Source organism: Mytilus trossulus, chromosome 13, assembly GCF_036588685.1.
Source record: "Mytilus trossulus isolate FHL-02 chromosome 13, PNRI_Mtr1.1.1.hap1, whole genome shotgun sequence".
NCBI lineage: Eukaryota > Metazoa > Mollusca > Bivalvia > Mytilida > Mytilidae > Mytilus > Mytilus trossulus.
The window spans coordinates 48452787-48472740 of record NC_086385.1 but is presented as its reverse complement, the minus strand read 5'-3'; the positions used below and the strand labels follow the sequence as shown (position 1 = coordinate 48472740).

General features: G+C 30.0%; 1 protein-coding gene across 4 annotated transcripts in view; it reads right to left on the bottom strand.

The window, feature by feature from the left end:
- LOC134695031 (serine-rich adhesin for platelets-like) overlaps window positions 1-19954 on the bottom strand; it is a 178460-nt gene that overhangs the window by 83353 nt on the left and 75153 nt on the right. The window contains exon 1 of one of the 4 annotated variants that reach the window (XM_063556170.1): window positions 475-543. The exons of the other annotated variants lie outside the window; for them this stretch is intronic. The gene's annotated coding sequence lies outside the window, so the exon portion shown is untranslated. Of the gene's footprint in view, window positions 1-474; window positions 544-19954 lie in introns of those variants that run through there. 4 annotated transcript variants of the gene reach the window in all.

Below are 19954 nucleotides of genomic sequence, written 5' to 3'. Positions count from 1 at the left end.
ATAAGTACACACAAAATATGTTAACATAGATATGACTAAATACACACAAATACGATTTCTCAGGGATTATGTAAGTCAAGTAAAGAAAGCACTTGCATATTATTTTTTTTCCACAAGAAAAGGAAAAGAGTATTTCTAATAATTGATTTGCTCAATTTTAAATCTGAATAATAATTGTAAATACAAAACTGGGTTAAAATTCAATTACAGAAATATGCTTATTATATATATTATTAATGTCATTTATCTCTCAGTCTGGAGTTCAGAAAGTTATAAAAACTTCAAATTATTGCTTGTTCATTTTGTAGGAAATACTTTTTTTACTTTGCTGCCAAACTTTAAAGGATGGGAATTAGGAACTGAATGAATTTAGGCTTGTCCATTTTACAATATTATGTATGCAGTTTTTATCAAGCATGATATTTTGCGTGGAAACTTTTTCGAGGAAGCTGTTAATAATCAATGAAAACTAACCTGTTACTTTTATTAACATCCAAGCAAAGACACAATTATATCCTCCAAAAAACACTGTATAGTTTCCCTACTATAGTTTCTTATACATGTTATATAATGACATTGTCAAAACACAAACATTCACCATGACGACACACTTATTTCTTCTTTCATTCCAACTAGATCAAAACATAAATCTACATTCTGTACAACAGAAAATGATGAATGCGACTGTCAATAGAACAAATTCTCTGATGTACTACAAATCTATACCATGCTCTGTGACAGTATGGGATCTATAGTCTATTTCTTATTGGCCTGATGCACAGTTTTCTCTCCAGATGTTCAAAGTGAGATGAAAGGGAGATATAAAAGAGTGAGTAAGGTATACAAACACAAGAGTGACAAGAGATGGAAGAAGGCCATTGCATTGGCATTGGGCAGGTATGGAATCTATAGTCTATTTCTCATTACAATTGGAGAATCAATATTATTTCTCTGTGAATATTCATGGACATTAGAATGAAATGCAAATTGGAATTGAAGGTTAGCTGATGAAGAGCCTATTTCTATTGTCACCCTGCACGTGATTATTATCAAACATCAAAATTGAGTAAAGAACGTTTCTCTTATCAGCGGCAAATTCAGAGAGGGGCACAGGGGTCATGCAGACACCCCCCCCTTTTTTTTTTAACTATCAAAAGCTTTTTAATGGGGACATTCAGTTTCAGTTGAAACCCCATTTTCTGTGTAAGAGTACTTATTTTCTGCTAATTTTTTTAAAATTATTTATAGCAACTGCAGATTATTCTTAAAATGTCATTATATATATATATGGCAATTAATAAGATCTTGCATTTGTGATTCAATTTTTATTCTTTTGTTTTTGCATGTTGGAATTTTTGCATGCTATTATGTTAATGCTATATATATATATATATAAATATCAAGGACTCATTTATGTGTGATGTACTTAAGTTGCTAATGATAATGTGATTCTTCCAAGGTACCATTATGCAAGGTAATTAATATTTAAGCATCTAATACAGCGTTACTTATACTTTACTGTTTGATGTCCCTATTACTAAAAAATACTCAAGTCTCATATGTGTAAGAGACAACTTGTAAATAACAACATCAATCATTCAATCCATGCTAAATTCCTTTTTATTTCTGTTACTGTGGATTCATTAATTCGTTTGATACCAATTTTCATGGATTTCGTGGGCACAATCAAACCACAACATTAAATATTCAACGAATGATAATTTTTCAATAGGTTTGTATGCAGACTTCAGCAAAACCACAAAATTAAATATCCACGAATATGCAAGTTTTTCTTAATCCACGAAAATTGGTACCCATGAAAATAAATGAATCCACAGTATTCACTTTTGTTTTTTCAGTAATAAAAAATTTTGCAAACGGCATGATTTTTGTTTGAAACTAGATTTCATTGAGATGGGAGCCATCTCTTTGGGCCCCGCTGTCAATAATGTGGGGTAAATAAGTTGTATGGATAATCTGATATGAAGCATTATTTGGAAGTTATTACATAGTCTCACATGTGATTTTAATCTAAGATTTTAAGTTAAAACTGATAAATATTCTCAACTTACTTTCATAGTATAATAGTGATATGACTGCATGATGTGAACTCATTGTTGACTACTCTAAGGTGACTTCTGGATATATGGATTGATGTTTGAACAATGTTTAAAGATGCTGCCCAATTGATATTTGTCACATATTTTTAGAATTATGCCTTCAATATATTATGACCCACCAAGTATAAAGTATGAAATATTAACGGTTCTCGAGAGGTAAAGCGGACACAATTTGTTAAGAACAACGAACAGATGGACAGACCAACGGACTGACCTTTGACCTAGGATGCATACATTATGACACATTTAATATATATGTTAAGTTGAAAATGTTTGTCAGGTATAAAGTATGAAATAATAACAGCTGTCCTCTCAAAATATAGTGTGGATCAAATTTGTTAGCGATGGACAGACCAACAGACAGACAGACCTTTGACCTAGGAAGTGGTACATACATCATGACACACCCTCTGGTGTTGGTTAAAATGGATGTCAAGTATAATATTTGAAATCATAATGGTTCTCAAGATATAGAGCGGACACAATCTTCACAACAGAACACAGGGTTGTCAACTGAAACCAAAGTTTTTTTGACGTTGACCTTTGACCTAGGAAGTTGTACATACATCATGACACGCCCTCTGGTGGTGGTTAAAATGGATGACAAGTATAAACTTTGAAATCATAACGGTTATCTAGATATGGAGCGGACACAATCTTCACCACAGGACACGGGGTTGTCAACTGAAACCAAAGGTTTTGACCTTGACCTTTGACCTAGGAAGTTGTACATACATCATGACACACCCTTGGGTGTTGGTTAATAATCATGTTAAGTATTAAGTATAAAATGATAACGGTTATCTAGATATGGAGCGGACACGATCTTCACCAAAGAACACAGGGTTGTCAACTGAAACCAAAGTTTTTGACCTTGACCTTTGACCTAGGAAGTTGTACATACATCATGACACACCCTCTGGTGGTGGTTAATATACATGTAAAGTATAAAGTATGAAATCATTATGGTTCTCTAGATATGGAGCGGACACGAAAGTGTTACGGACGGACGGACAGACGGACAGACGGACGGACGGACGGACGGACGGACGGACAGACTGATCACTATAGGGCGACCCGCCTTTTCGGCGGGGCCCTAATTAATTTGAAGTTTTCATATATAGCATGATTTTCATTTGCAATTAATTCTAAGTGTTTTATATAAGTGCTTATACCATAAAGTCAATAGCTCAGATTCTGAAGCCCTTACATTGATGGTAAATGTTAAGGTCCTTACAATTAATGTGCAATTTATTTGAAAGTTGTCTCCCTTTTTAAGTGGAAAACAATTCATTGTCTGTGCTTTATTGTGCAATAACCTAATTTTATGTTCACACCAAATGTGCATTCCTCTTATTTAACAGCAGCAATCAGTACTCATTCAAGTTTATACATAGAAAATAAAATGTGGTATGATTTGTAATGTCCCCTGTTAACTCATTAAGTTTATCAGTCAAAGGGCAATAACTCCCATATATTATTATTTGATTTTTTTTTAATGCATTTAAATTTATCAGTTAACGGACAATTATAAACTCTCATATCTTTGATTTTTTTTGTTGGTTCTTTTACATTTAATTTTACATAAACGATTCCTACAAGATAAATGTAGATGAAGATTGCAAAAAACACAATTTCCATTGAAAATTCTGAACCAGCAATGGAACGTGACGGTATATATAACAGACATAAACTTAAATAGTTTTAATTTTTCAGGTAATAGAATTAATTCATTTCTTTTTTAAAACATATTGCAAAAAAGCAAAGATTAATGTTAAAAGAATAGAATAGATCAAAAAGATATGTATAACAGATAAATGGTTGGTACTTTAGGGAATTAAGTGTAAAAAATCTTTGAAATTGCTGAGTATTCGGAACGCTACTCAGTCTGGCTTTTTCACAAGCACGATTTTATTTTTGAAATATCAGCTTGTACTCTTGACGATATGAAATAATGCAAAACTTTACAACATATGGAGAAACTATTGTTCTTGACAATATGGAAGAATGCAAAACTAAATGTGTTAATATAATAACATATGTAGAAACAGATTGTTATATGTCTCATTGTAAAATTATGTAACAAATGTGTAAGATTTTACAAGTTACAGCAGAGAATGTGTCGTTCATTGATACAGGCTGTCTGTAGCAATTTGCTTTGCAATTTTTATAATACATCACAAAAATTGTCAGAGAATGCATATCATCAGAAAGTAAATAATGGACAAACTACATACAGGCAATTATTTCTTCTGCTTGACATATCTCATCAGAAATGAAACTTAAATGACAAAACAAGACCGTATCCTTCAGTACACAGACTATCATTTTCTATGTTCAGTGGATCCAGAAATTGGGCTAAAAACTCTAATTTGGTATCATAATGAGAAATACCATATCATAATTTTCAAGTTGATTGGACTTCAACTTCATCAAACAGTTCCTTGATCAAAAACTTTAACCTGAAGCTTGACCAAAAACTTTAATCTGAACCTTGACCAAAAACTTTAACCTGAACCATGACCAAAAACAGGCAGGAATTAATCAAATGTACAAAGATTCATGCTCCTCGACCCCAACCCCCTTATTTATTTCCCCTAGATCTGCTCTCCAAACCAGTACTCAAAAACAAACTGCTTGTTACATGTATGCTAAAAATACATTTTACTACCAGAAACAGACTATAGTTATGATACAGATGTTTTAAGATGAGATAGTTATTTGATGTGATACCAAATAGATTATTTCCATCTCGTTTTTGTTAATCAAGTCATTCAAATAATCTAAATGAAATTTACGTACTCTGAAAAAATAGCATGCAGCCAGTTTGGGTCTTACGTAATGGTCTAATTAGTCCTATTTAACTGGGAAGTGTTTCCAGAATATGTCTTTGATGTATGTTGGAAGCCCCATACCTACCTTGATTTAATTAGTTTATGATTAACTTATAAACCAAAGCATTATGTTGTCGCTGTTTGTATGGTGCATGCAAGTTGGAACACAAATATCAGTACCGAATCTTCTTTATGAATCATTGTACACTAAGCTGCCGATCTACATTTTAGGTTTCAAAAACAAGACTTGTAATAATGACTATAATGATAAGAAACAATACATCATAATATTGGGAAATATTCTGTCAAATTGGAATAAACATACTTTCAATACTGAATTTAAAAAAAGAATATTGCAAACTTTAGGTATATGTTCTAGATAAAGAAAAATATGTCACATGACCTTGAGCTAATTATCTATAGAGCTCAAAACATTCAATTTTACAATAGCTTGATTATTCCAGATTGATTATCCTGTTTAAAGAAACTCACCCTAACTTAAACCCAAACTATTATAGTCAATAAAATATATCATATGATCTAATTTTAGCCAATAAATAAAAATAATACTTAATATGATGATCTTTGATGTCCAAATGCTACTTTTTTTTTCTCAATCAAACTAGTTCAAAACCAGTCTGCACCAAAAACTTTTTTAACTACTAGTCGGGAGATATATATTCTGACATTTTGTTATTGGTTCAAACAAAATTTTACAAAAACTTACTAGTCTGAATGAAATTTTACTAGTCTGGGGCATAGGACTAGTGACTAATCGTGCAGACTGCAAAACTTCCTTTAAAAACATTCTGGAACATGATCCTTGCTTTTATTATGATTGTTGAATATCACTTATGATTAATCCTTTAAAAGCAGGAAACATGAGATCAATCTGAAATATATTGCCCCTCACAAGAGGGGTGTTTATCTGTGAAGGCCATGTTAACATGTAGTAATAATCAATAACCAATTTATCTTAATACCTTAGACTATTAAATACAATTTAAAACCAGAAATATGACTTACATGTCAAAGTTTATCATAACCACTTCCTTTGACATCAAACTTCAAAGTCAGATACATCTTTACTTATTGATGAGGTATGAAAATAACCTCTTCTTCTACCCCATGTAGCTGATAAAATAGAGGCATGTGGTAAAATATAGACAGGGACACAGTTTGGAATTGAACAATTCTCTGACATAAAACTTCAAAGTAGATTTATTGATGAAGTATGAAAGTAACCTAATGTTAACAGCTCTTCTTCTACCCCAGGTAGCTGGTTAATAAAGGCATACTGTAAAATATAGACAGGGACACAGACTGGACTTAAACAACCCTCTGACATAAAACTTCAAAGTATGAAGTAACCTAATGGTAACCTCTTCTTTTACCCCAGGTAGCTGATTAATAGAGGCATATTGTAAAGTATAGAAGGTATATTGTAAAATATAGACAGTGACACAGACTGGACTTGAACATTGTTCTGAGATAAAACCTTAAAGTAAGATACATCTTTACTTATTGATGAAGTAAGAAAGTAACCTAAAGCTAACCTCTTCTATCCTAGATAGCTGTTAACAGAGGCATATTGTAAAACATAGACAAGAACTCAGACTGGAATAATTAACTTTCTGAGATAAATTTTTCAAAGTTAAATACATTTTGGCTTATACCCAGTAGATAAAGTATGAAAGTAACTGTATGTTAATCTCTCTTCTTCTACCCTAGGTAGCTGATTAAGATAGAGGCATATTGTAAAACATAGACAGAGCAACAGTTTAGACTTGAACAAACCTCTGAGATATATATTCAAAGGGAGATACACATATCTTAGCTTAAAGTAACATAAAGCATATAAACCTCTTCTTCTACCCCAGGTAGCTGATAAAAAGAGGCAATGTAAAATATAGACAAGACACAGACAGATCTGGATTAAAAACAAAGTTCTGTCAGCATATCATTCCAACCTGCTCCAGTCTTGAAGTGGAGTCCATGCTTCAGAATCTGCTCTCTTGTTCATACATATGTTTCCTAATGGGAGAGTCTCTATATAAGCTTGTATGACCTTGTAGAGAGCTGTGTCAATCAAAGACAAAGATTTAATTTAGAGACCATTTCAACCTGCTCTGGACTTGAAATAGGGTCCAATGCTTTAAAATCTGCACTATGGTTGGTATTATAGTTTCTTTATGGGAGCTAAATAGCTAGAGAGCCATCATTTATCTAGTAATTTATTAATGTATACAGTTCCAATGTGCTCCAGATTTAAGGCAACATCCATGCTTTAGAATATACCTTATTGTTGTACATATGTTAAATTGTTTCTCTATGGTAGAAAACCCTCATTTACTTAGTAATTTATTAATGCACACAATCCCAATGTGCTCCAGATTCAAAGTAGCATCAATGCTTTAGAATCTACCCTATTGTTCACCAGGTACATGTGTTTTACTATGGGAGAGATCCATCATATCGTGCATGACCTTGTAGAGTGCTGTGTTAAACAATGCTGAAGATTTAATGAGGATACCATACCTCATAGGAATTTATACAATGACTGAGGTATGTCTGTTCTGATCGATTGGAAAGTGAAAATAAAGCATCTGAGAAAACAGGTCACAAACAAAGAAAATCAACATTGGAAACATCTCAAAAATTAATGAGGCAAGCTAATAAAAGAGTGGGAAAGATACCAGATGGACATTTAAACTCATAGAATTACGCCATGGTTAAGAAATAAAAAGGCAAACAATAGTACACAAGTCACAACATGGCAAACCAAAGATTTTAAGCAACAGTGAACCCCCCCCCCCCCTGTATGACTTCAGGTGCCCTGGAAGGTACAAGATACATCCATGAGGGTGTATGTCCAATGGATGTACCCAATTTACACTTAATATTATGGCTGAGTGTACCTGTTAATAATCTGATAGCTTTCAATAAAATTTGTAGCTTTTGTTCTGCAATTTAACCTTCTTTCATGATAATTTAAAGCATGGTAGTTAATGCAGCATTTTCTTTTAGTTTATCATGGCATCATTGTCTAAATACAGAAAAAAATACTATATTATTAAAGTAATTCAAAAACACAATGGATTACTCTAATCATCCTTTAAGAGTATAACATTTTATCTTTGTTGAAATTTGTTATAACTGTTTCATCTTTCAAGTACAACATTTTGTCTTAGGTGAACTTTGTTATGATGACTATTTCATCTTTCAAGTACAACATTTTGTCTTAGTTGAACTTTGCTATAATGACTATTTCATCTTTCAAGTACAGTATTTTGTCTATGGTGAACTTTGCTATAATGACTATTTCATCTTTCAAGTACAGTATTTTGTCATAGTTGAACTTTGTTATAATGACTATTTCATCATTCAAGTACAGTATTTTGTCTTAGGTGAACTTTGCTATAATGACTGTTTCATCTTTCAAGTACAGTATTTTGTCTTAGTTGAACTTTGCTATAATGACTATTTCATCTTTCAAGTACACTGTATTTTGTCTTAGGTGAACTTTGTTATAATGACTATTTCATCTTTCAAGTACAGTATTTTGTCTTAGTTGAACTTTGCTATAATGACTGTTTCATCTTTCAAGTACAGTATTTTGTCTTAGTTGAACTTTGCTATAATGACTATTTCATCTTTCAAGTACAGTATTTTGTCTTAGGTGAACTTTGCTATAATGACTATTTCATCTTTCAAGTACAGTATTTTGTCTATGGTGAACTTTGCTATAATGACTATTTCATCTTTCAAGTACAGTATTTTGTCTTAGGTGAACTTTGTTATAATGACTATTTCATCTTTCAAGTACAGTATTTTGTCTTAGTTGAACTTTGCTATAATGACTGTTTCATCTTTCAAGTACAGTATTTTGTCTTAGTTGAACTTTGCTATAATGACTATTTCATCTTTCAAGTACAGTATTTTGTCTTAGGTGAACTTTGCTATAATGACTATTTCATCTTTCAAGTACAGTATTTTGTCTATGGTGAACTTTGCTATAATGACTATTTCATCTTTCAAGTACAGTATTTTGTCTTAGTTGAACTTTGTTATAATGACTATTTCATCTTTCAAGTACAGTATTTTGTCTTAGTTGAACTTTTTTATAATGACTATTTCATCTTTCAAGTACAGTATTTTGTCTTAGGTGAACTTTGTTATGATGACTATTTCATCTTTCAAGTACAGTATTTTGTCTATGGTGAACTTTGCTATAATGACTATTTCATCTTTCAAGTACAACATTTTGTCTTAGGTGAACTTTGTTATAATGACTATTTCATCTTTCAAGTACAGTATTTTGTCTTAGGTGAACTTCTTTGTTATATTAGTATGTTATACTACAAGTAGATTCCTTTGTATTAAATAAACACAGTGCCGATCTTAATGAAGTAATTGTTTCTAGAGACAACAGAAACAAATATTTGTAGTCATTCAGTTCATTGCAGTATACCACTTAACTTTCATTATCATTAATTACATGTTAAATTATATTTATCCATTTAATATCAAGTAAAACAATCTTATTGGCTCTATGACAAACTTCACTTTATTTTCATCATAAAAAGGGGAAATAATTCATTGACTATTTAATATTATATAGAAATAGATGACAAAGCTCAATTTATAACATCTGATTGAGTGATATTATATAACAAAAATAGACACACATAGCTTATTTGAAACATAGATTATATAAAGTAGTGGCCATAACTCATTTAACATCTGATATTATTTAAATTAAGGGCCTTAACTCATGGAACATCTGATACTATATAAATTAAGGGCCATAACTCATGGAACATCTGATATTATATAAATTAAGGGCCATAACTCAAGAAACATCTGATATTATTCAAAGTAGGGGCCATAACTCATGAAACATCTGATAGCATAAAATGTAAGAGACATAATACATTTAACACATGATATTATATGATTAAGGGGATATAACTCATTAAACAAATATTACTTATCACACCAAATAGGAGACATATAACACATATATTTAACTGACAAAAAAATAAAAACAGTATCTTCTATCTTTATAAAATGCATAATATTCAAAAGTAGTTTTTTGATTGTAAATTTTCCATGTCTATGTCAAATCTATCTGATTAAAAGTAAAATGATTCGAACCAAAGGTTAAGTCATATGCATATTCAAACTTTACATTTTTCACAAACTTCATACACAAGTTTTGTTAATAGTATTCTTTATTTATTGTAGTTTTGGAAATATCTGTCGATGGTAGTATGAACTATATGTCTTAGAAGATTTGCAGAGACCAGTCAAGACTGTTAATGTGATTGATTGGTTGATTGTTGGTGTTTGAACACCTGACTTTAAAGCATCACATTTGGTCTATTTTGTAGCGGCCACATTTTAAAAGTGGAGGAAGCAGGAGTGCCTGGAGAAAACTACAGACCTTCGATAGGAAAACTGACAATCCTTTGGTCAATTAAGACCGCACCTGTTAATTTTGACTATTTAATTGAATAATATACCTTCCAATGCAGTGCACTTATTTTAATTGAATAATATTATCTTCCCCCTTTCTTATCCCAATGCATTATCTCCTGATCTTTAATATGCATTCATATAGTAACCTATTATTCTATTAGGAGTTTCCTTCAATATCAATTATAATCAAAATTATATAGTGTATTGTTGTCACCTATAAATCTTATTTCTGTCTTTGTGAGTTACTTCCCCTTCAATGCATTTTGTCTTGTCATTGTAAACTGATATCTGCACAACAATCAGATTTAAAAGTGTCCTCTGTCTAAAGTTCTCTATTAAAAGGAATGGTTTTGATGTGGAACATTAGCTTACACCTAAGTGAAATATTAGAATGTTTACACCCTGAGTATATTCACACCTAGGTTTCTCATATTCATGATATTTGAATATCTGAATTATTCAATTTCGAAAAAAAAAATCATAAGCGAATTGTTAATTTAACATATTGTTCCAAATTACATCCTAATCTAATTAAGTCATCATAGAGAGGATTTGAGATTGATTAACTATTTTTGACACGTTCAGCAATATCAGCTTAGTTTGTTGATGTCAGTTTACAATTTGAACAGTCTTATTATATGAACTTGGAATTCTTTTAATTATGGAATTTGCATTATTTCTTGTGCTAGAATTAAATTTTTAATAAATTCCATGTTCATTTGGTATTATAATGTTTTAGTCAGTTTATAATACTTTCCACACAATGTATTTTGTATAGATAGTGTTTTGAGCGGCACAGTTCATTCTATTGAAAATGGTAATTTTTGAAATCTCAAGAAGAGATTTTATATGAATTTATAGGGTTAAATATACTTACCATGAAATTACATTTATATTATATAGAATATGTTTGCTTTCACAACATGTTCTCATCGCAATTACCTAGGTGATTAAAAATTACATCCATGAGATGTACTCACCTACGTCATAGTTTACCTGTGTAACATACACTAGCTTTAGTTTTAATTTGTCGTTTAATTGAATAATTTCAATTAAGTGAACAAAAAACTGAATTTATTCCAGGGGTGGTGGTGGATTGTGGTAAGTATATTTAACCCTATAAATTCATATAAAATCTCTTCTTGAGATTTCAAAAATTACCATTTTATATGAATTTGGTTAAATATACTTACCATGAAATTACATTTATATTATATAGAATATTTACTGATTAACAAGCAGTATTTCATTTGGTGGAGGATAAATTCTCTCACACACATGCAATTTCAGCATATAAAAAATTATGTGAATTTTTTTTAAAAAGTAACTCCATTAAATTTTGTAAAATACGGATATTAGTAAAAACCGAAATTACTGAATTTATTATACAATGAAGCTATGCTGCATAACTATATGTATATCAATGGCAAACTTTGCAGATTGTATAAATACAAGTATGCAAAATTAATAGACTTGATGTAGAGTTGTCTCAATGGCACTCGCATGTATATATATACCCCATCTTTCTATATCTGATAGATAAATAATCTGCAGGTCAGTATAGAAATAATTATATTAAAGCTCTTTCATTATGAGCTAAATGTGTTGTAATATTGATGCAACAGTAAATAAGCATTTATTTCTGAATAGGTTGTTCTTGTTGCTTGTACAAATCGACAAGAACTAATCCAACCTTAATTTCATTAATTCCACTTTGAAACTTAAGTTTATTTGGAAACATTATTACCTTTCCATTGTTTTCTCTATATTAATATAATAACATATAATATATGATTGCTGTCGTCTTTTGATAACCTGATCAATATCACATCTTTCGAAATAAATTCTTTTCTACTTAATTAAAGAATTATAATCAATTAAAATATACTTTGTAAATAGGTGTCCTTAATACAATCAAAGTTTATTAAAGACTCAAACCAAAGTTGTTTCATGATTATGCTAAATCTGGATTAATCTTTAAACTTTTTTTATAAAGTTATAGTCCCTGAGAATTTGCTTCTCTGCTAGATATACTACTTTTAATATTTTATAGATTTAGAATAAAATATTTTCATCAAGAGAAGTCTTGTACTATATGTCAAATTGTATAATGACAATTCTCTAAACTGACTAAATTTTAAAAATCTGATAAAATTTCTATGAGTGATAGAACCTTTGAATACAATGTCTACGGACTACCATTTCAACCATGAACAATATTTTAGTTTTGTATTGGACTACTCAAGTGTAAAAATACAGAAATGGACAAATCAGTGGAAAAGTTTCAGTATAAATGTTTCCATTGATATACTACTTCCACAGAATATTTGGATGTTGAGCTGAATTAAAGCCATGATTGCTGTCCTTATAAATCCAAAATGAATGCTAACAGATGATTTTCTCCAGCTATGAAAAATCTGTCTAAAATAAAATGTTTTGATATTTCTAATTAACATTTCACAACGGTTAACTTTCTAGAATATCTTGCTATGTACAGTTCCAAATTTAAGGAAACAAAAATTTGACATAATGAACAACTCTTGTATGTTGCTCTTGACAATTGTTTATATTAATTTTAGAAATTATTTCGCTATCATAAATACTAAAATGCAACTTGTCAAATATAGTTCTATAGTTGTATTTAAAGAAAAACACTTGTTTGGCAATATGGAAAACACTTGTACTAACTTGCAGTATCCTTAAGTGTTCTTAGTTATTTCAGAAATGGTTTCACTATCAAAAATGCTCATTTTATTTCTGTCTTGGTTCACCTCATCTGAATCCTATACATTTTGATATATATCAACCAAACAGCTTTTGGTATATCATTTGGTTAACTTAGTCACTCAGAAGAAATTTGCATTTGTCCCCAAATTTGGCAAAAACAAAATTAATGTGATTTAAATAATCACATCTTTCAAAACAATATTGAATCAAAATTCAAAGTAATTGTTTAAAATAAACACATTTCAATTTTGTGTAGCATATTCTTGTATGAGATACTAACTCTATGCTATATATCTACAATGTATATTATTCTGGCTGGTAATATGGAAATTGAAAAGTGAATAATTACCATCAATTCCGAGATTAAAATCACATGCATTCGGAAAACCTTCCTGCATGTAGATAATACACAACTTGACTTTGACCAGACTAGATTTTTGTAACTCTATGCTTATAATGAGCAAAAATAAAAATAAACAGTGACATTTTAATATTTAGGTATAATATTAAGAAAATGTCTCGCATTTGATTTGATATAATCATGGAATTATCATACTATATTTTACTTCCATGTACTATTCTTAGACTATTGAAAGCTATTTGCTAACTATTAATCAGTCTTTTGAATAAATTGCTTTTCCTATATTTTGCTGTTAGATTAACTGCTTCTACACTGGTGCTAAAATTTGAGAACCAATTGAAAAGTATATATATTATATGTTTATATTGGTACATCATGTGTTACTCCAAACAAAAAAAAAACTCTTCTTTTTTACTGCATCTCGTAAAGACTGACTAAATAAAGGTTTATATAAAGAGCTGTATAATAGATAGTTTCAAATCTTGAGAACTACTTCAATTTCCTAGACCTGATGATGTCTAGCATTTTAAATAAATTCTGCATCCACAATGCTTTAAATCTTATTTATTTATTTACCAATATTTTACTAATTTTTGTACAAGATCTAAATTAATGATAATCTTGTTTCTATAAATCAGCATATTTGAGTCCTCTATACTTCAGAATTCTGAATCAATATTTAACACTAGGAAAAACAATGTGTAGCCATTGCATAAACTGTTGGGTTCTACCAATCTCACATTAAGAATAAAACAGACCCAATGAATGAATCCTTATAGCAGAAATTTGCCCATCTGTTGGCATTGCTTAGAAAACTTAAGATGTAAATTAAGGCATAATTTTCTATCTTTAAAAGAGCATCCAAACTCCTTTTGCTTTCGTATTTGGAAGATATATGTATAATTTGACAGTGATTCCCATATAGTGAGGGTTACAAGATAGTCTCTTAAGTCTTACGTTATCACCTCTTTTTTTTTTTTTGTACTCAAAAACAAAACAGAATTAGTACATATTATATTATATGCATTGACAATGTACACTCTGAATTATGTAATCAATATACAAGCCATTACCTTGAATGAGTCTGTGAAATGCATCATGACATCCACTAAACTCTTTATTCAATAGACATTCTAATGTTTACATAAAAACATATAAAAGCCTTTGTTTCCTTACTGCCGACAAAAATAAACAATTGGTTATAGCAGTTTATACTTATAATATTCATGTTCTTCTTGCCATAAGTAAACTGACCATGAAATTTAATATTAGTAAAAAAGTTGTCACAAGCGATCAACTGTATTTAGAACAGTGCTCCATTCTAACTGTCTCCATGTCTGTTAGAGCATTGGAGAATTATTTATCAGTAAAAAAATAATTAATATTTACAGCAATTTGCTGTTCTGGAAAATATTTCAGGCTTCTAAGAATTACTGTCCTGATTTAAACTGGACATATTTAAAAGAAGTATGTATTGGTATGCTTAAAGTTTGAACTGCAATCACATTTGTATTGTACTAGATAACAATGTATTATTTTAGTGTCTTTAATATCTGTCTTGACTATTTCCAGACACGTACTTGTTCAATATATTATCAATATGAGCAAATACGTTAATTGACTAAACTGTTGGTTCATCACAAAAAAACAAATATTAGCTATGCTTGTGTTGTTTTAAAATATAATAAAAGTAGACATAATGTTCCCTGGTTGGAAGGATGTCTAGAAAAGTCAGATAGACCTGGACTTAAATCCACTAGTCTGACTATAATTTATTTTATTTGCAACAATCATCCACGTGCAATTCTATGCTCCATAAATATCAATGTGCAATCAATAAATAGTTATGATTTAATTTTATGTAAGATATCAAATCTGTATTTTATTAGAATGAATGAAACTTACAGATTCTAAATCATGCATGTTGTTCTAGTTCCTATGTTTCCTGTATGAAACATGTCAACATTAATCAAAAAGACTTGGACAAAATGCCTATTCTATTTTTTTAAATTCTAGTGATCCATTGAGCACGTTTTATTTTCAATAAATATGGTTCATGTTCCCTGAATGGAAGGTTAACCAAATAAACATCATCAGTTGTGGGCAAAAACCCTATTCTGATTGTGATGTATTTATCAACTGTTAAAACAGTATCACTGTTGGTCTACGCTCCCTGTATGGAACGTTTTCCAAATAAAACAATCAGAAATGGGCAGATTCCCTTTTCTGATTGAAATTTATTGAACCAATTGAGGTTCTAGTCACAATAGTGGTATACGCTCCCATACGGACGTTTTCCACATTAAAATAATCAGATCTGGTCAAAATACCTATTCTGATTTTAATATAGTTATGTGTTTACACAGTCTCGTGTACCAGGCGTACACGTAACAGACTGCAAATTGTAAACAATCGACTGAACCAATTGAGGTTCTAGTGACAATAGTGGTATACGCTCCCATACGGACGTTTTCCACATGAAAAACAATCAGATCTCGTCAAAATTCCTATTCTGATTTTAATATAGTGATGTTATCGACTTTATCCAAACTTTACACTCGACCCGTTTCGTAGCATTGCTCTAATGCAGTGAAATATTAATCGTATACCGATATTCCAAAAACAAATAATGTCTTTATAAAACATAAGGATTTTCAACAGTTAACTGTTAAAAATCCTTGCCGACGAGAAACATGCGTTCTCTTGAACGCAAAAATTAAAACTAAAGCTAGTGTATGTTACACAGGTAAACTATGACGTAGGTGAGTACATCTCATGGATGTAATTTTTAATCACCTAGGTAATTGCGATGAGAACATGTTGTGAAAGCAAACATATTCTATATAATATAAATGTAATTTCATGGTAAGTATATTTAACCAAATTCATATAAAATGTACTATCTTCTCTGTAATAGTAAGTGTTGTGCACGCACAGCACAGAACATTAAAGTGCAAAATAAACATGGAATTTATTCAAAATTTCAAGCACAAAAAACTATCCAAATTCCATAATTAAAAATAATTCCAAGTTCGAATAAAATAGACTGTTATAGGTGAAGGAAGCAAGAGTGCACAGAGAGAAACATGAATTTTTGCAAGAAACAAGACAATTGAGGTCAATTAAGATTTGGGTCAAGTGCACCTGCCATGTGTGTTGTTCTCCATTAGAGACCAACTGACACAGCAATGAACAACTATAAGTCAGCGCACAGTCTTCAACAATAAGCAAAGCCCTTACTGCATCATAAGTCAGATATAAAAAGCCCCAAAATAATGACTACATGTATAACATTTGCAGGTGTTTTTTTTTTATATCTAAATGTCTAACTTTTATTTTGCAACTGTATAATTATGACTTTCATATTCATATAAAATTTTAAAAGTTCACTACCATTGTTATGTCTGGCAGCACTCCTTTTGAAAACATCCCCTCTGAAGGGTCATGAAAAATTGATAACCTATCAGAGATTGCAATCCATCCTGTCAATTGCTTTGGTATTTCTTGTCAAATCAATTCAATGATAATAATTCCATTTATAACAAGATAAGAAAATGAATTAACATATATTTTCAAAAAAAAAAATTAAAGTCATAATCTAATCTGAAAGATTATATTCCATTTGTTTTCATTTTTTTTCAATCCAATTTTTCAATGAAAAATTACATTCAAAAGATTTTTTTAACTTTTTCATTAATGTTAAGTCATTCACAAGAGAAATATGAGTCAATAATTGCTTTCTCCTTTGTAGAAAATTTCCTTGATATTGAAAAAGGTTATTTTTGATAACTCTCTGGGGGCAATGTTAAAGTAAATCATATAGTTATCTACAAATGATACTAGAAAAAGCTTTATTGCAGATTAATAAAGATTTCATTCTATTCTACAGAAAAAAGGTGCAAAATGATAAAAAAAAAATAATAGTAATTTTAGTTCAATTTATTTTTTCTTCACCCTGAACACAAAATCATAAATCATGTGCCAGGGGAAATAACTCTAACTCAATTATGAGTAATATTCTCCAAAAAAAATATCATAAAATCTGTTAGAAAATTGAAAACTATTTGATGTGAAAAAAAATAATAAACACAAAATATAATACCCTTGACAAGATTAATCTATAGATGATCAAGTGATAAAAATGAAAGAAACAAATTGTCTGAAGTAAAGTTTATTGAAATCAGAATCTGAAAGTGGTTATTCTGCAAGATACACATCACATTAAAATGATAAATGTTTACATACTTTTATTACAGTGTATTATGTTTAACAACAATTACTTTTTATTGAGAGTCGCCCCAGCATCATATTAGGATCAGGGTATCTATTTCTATAACATGAAACCTAATTTGCTGTTAAGTAAAGATACATAAATTAGTCCTATCAACTTTAGATTTGTTCTCTCCTCAATGTTACATCAACTCCTATTCTTTATTTACAAAGTTAAAAGATGAATGATAAATATCGTTTACAACGTAATGACCCTGAAAACCTATATCCATCACAACGTCTCACTTAATGTGATTTTTTTGTAGTTTTATAACTGGCTGTTCACGTTGTAACATTAACCCTCATTTGTTACGTAAAAAGATACACTAAATAGATACATGATAAACGTCAGACAATGTTAATGGTTTATCAACCCTGAAAAGAACTATTGTTGATTATATCATCAGTTTTATTTATTCCTGTGATTTTGAATTCCGTCTATTTACTAGAAACATTAACCTTAATTTGATGTGTTAGCATCATGTGATAAAATAAACAATAAAATCAAAGCTGAACATTACATGATGTAATTTTTATTTTCCCGTTTATTATCCGAGATTTTAACTTTGCTTTCATTTGTTGCTACAAAAGTTACAAAAGTTGAAACTGCAAGATGAGTTCTATTTTACTTACATTTTGAACTATCAATAAATATGATCCCCAAAAAAGTTTTAATCAAATAAAAATATTTAATTTTTTTTCCTAAGGGGAATAAATAAACTCAAAAGATATGCATGCAATCTAGCTTATGTTGACTAAAAATTTGTTTGTTCTTTTAAAATAAAAGGATAATTAATATATAACTTCTAAACAAATTACATATAATCAAAATTAACAACATATCACTGTTAAAAAATGTTCATTCAAACCCTTATGTCAAGTTAAGTCGAAGAAATTAGTCATTACTATTCTACTTATCCAAGGTTTGGGTCATCTGGAGTCAAGGACAACATCAGGGTTTATTTGACACCTACTAATTACAACTATAAAATTCCATTTGAAGATGATTATGGTTGTCATTTATGGACCAATGGTTTGTTTACTACATATGTCATGAGTTATAATAATATGTTCTTCCTACAACACCTAATTAAGACTAATCAGTGAGTGAGACCATATACGTCAAATCAAAATTCTAATGCAACAACGTTTGTAAAGTTCATTTTGATTGGATAACGTCACTTATTTACATGGCATCAATTGACAATTGATGCTATGGGACGTACATTCTGTCAAGTTCATTAGAATGGAGATAACAATATTGTATTTTAAGCTCCAACGCATCAATTGGGGATTTGATGGTCGCAAATACCTGTTTACTGTCTCCGCTAACGCGTCGCCAGTAAACTTAATTTGCGACCATCAAATCCCCAATTGATGCCGTTGGAGCTTAAAATACAATATAGTTATCTCCTAAATATAAAAACAGGAGATGGAATCATACTGTTTGACTAAGAATGAGAAAATAATCTACCTAAATACCAAAACATTAACTGTTTTACACATATGACTACATAGATCTGATAATTAACATATGAACTAATTTGACTTTGTTCCTTTTCACATAAAAGTCATATTTTACTCATATTAAATTAAGGAGGTGTGGTATTTATATTGCCAATGACAAAACTACATATATCCATAAAAAAAATCTAAGGACTAATAGATGTAATCAACTATATACTTATTCATTTAAGTGAAAGAGGGAAGCAGTTATATATATATATATATCTATTTTTAGACAAATTTATACTACTTAAGAATCATTCACACTGAATTTTCAAGTAAAAGTGAAAAATGTCCTGAATTGTAACAGCCATTTACAAATATAGTATTTGTAAAATTATTGTGATTCATGCTGTAGTTGGATATGTTCTGTTTATATTTCCTGGACATGTTTTCCACATTGAAATGCTAGCTTAACTGTATATCTCTATTGTAATATAATGAATGGTTCCATAAAATTATTTCCTTGTCTTAACAATCCAAACCAGGAAATAGAACAAAAGCTTACAATATTATATATGTTATGTAACTTTTACAATAGTGATTTAGTGAATATAACAAACAATCTATATATTCTTAGAATCTTTTCTATCAAATGTTAGGATTTTTTTTCTAAATTTATAAACTATAAAAGTGACCCAATTTTTTTCTTATCA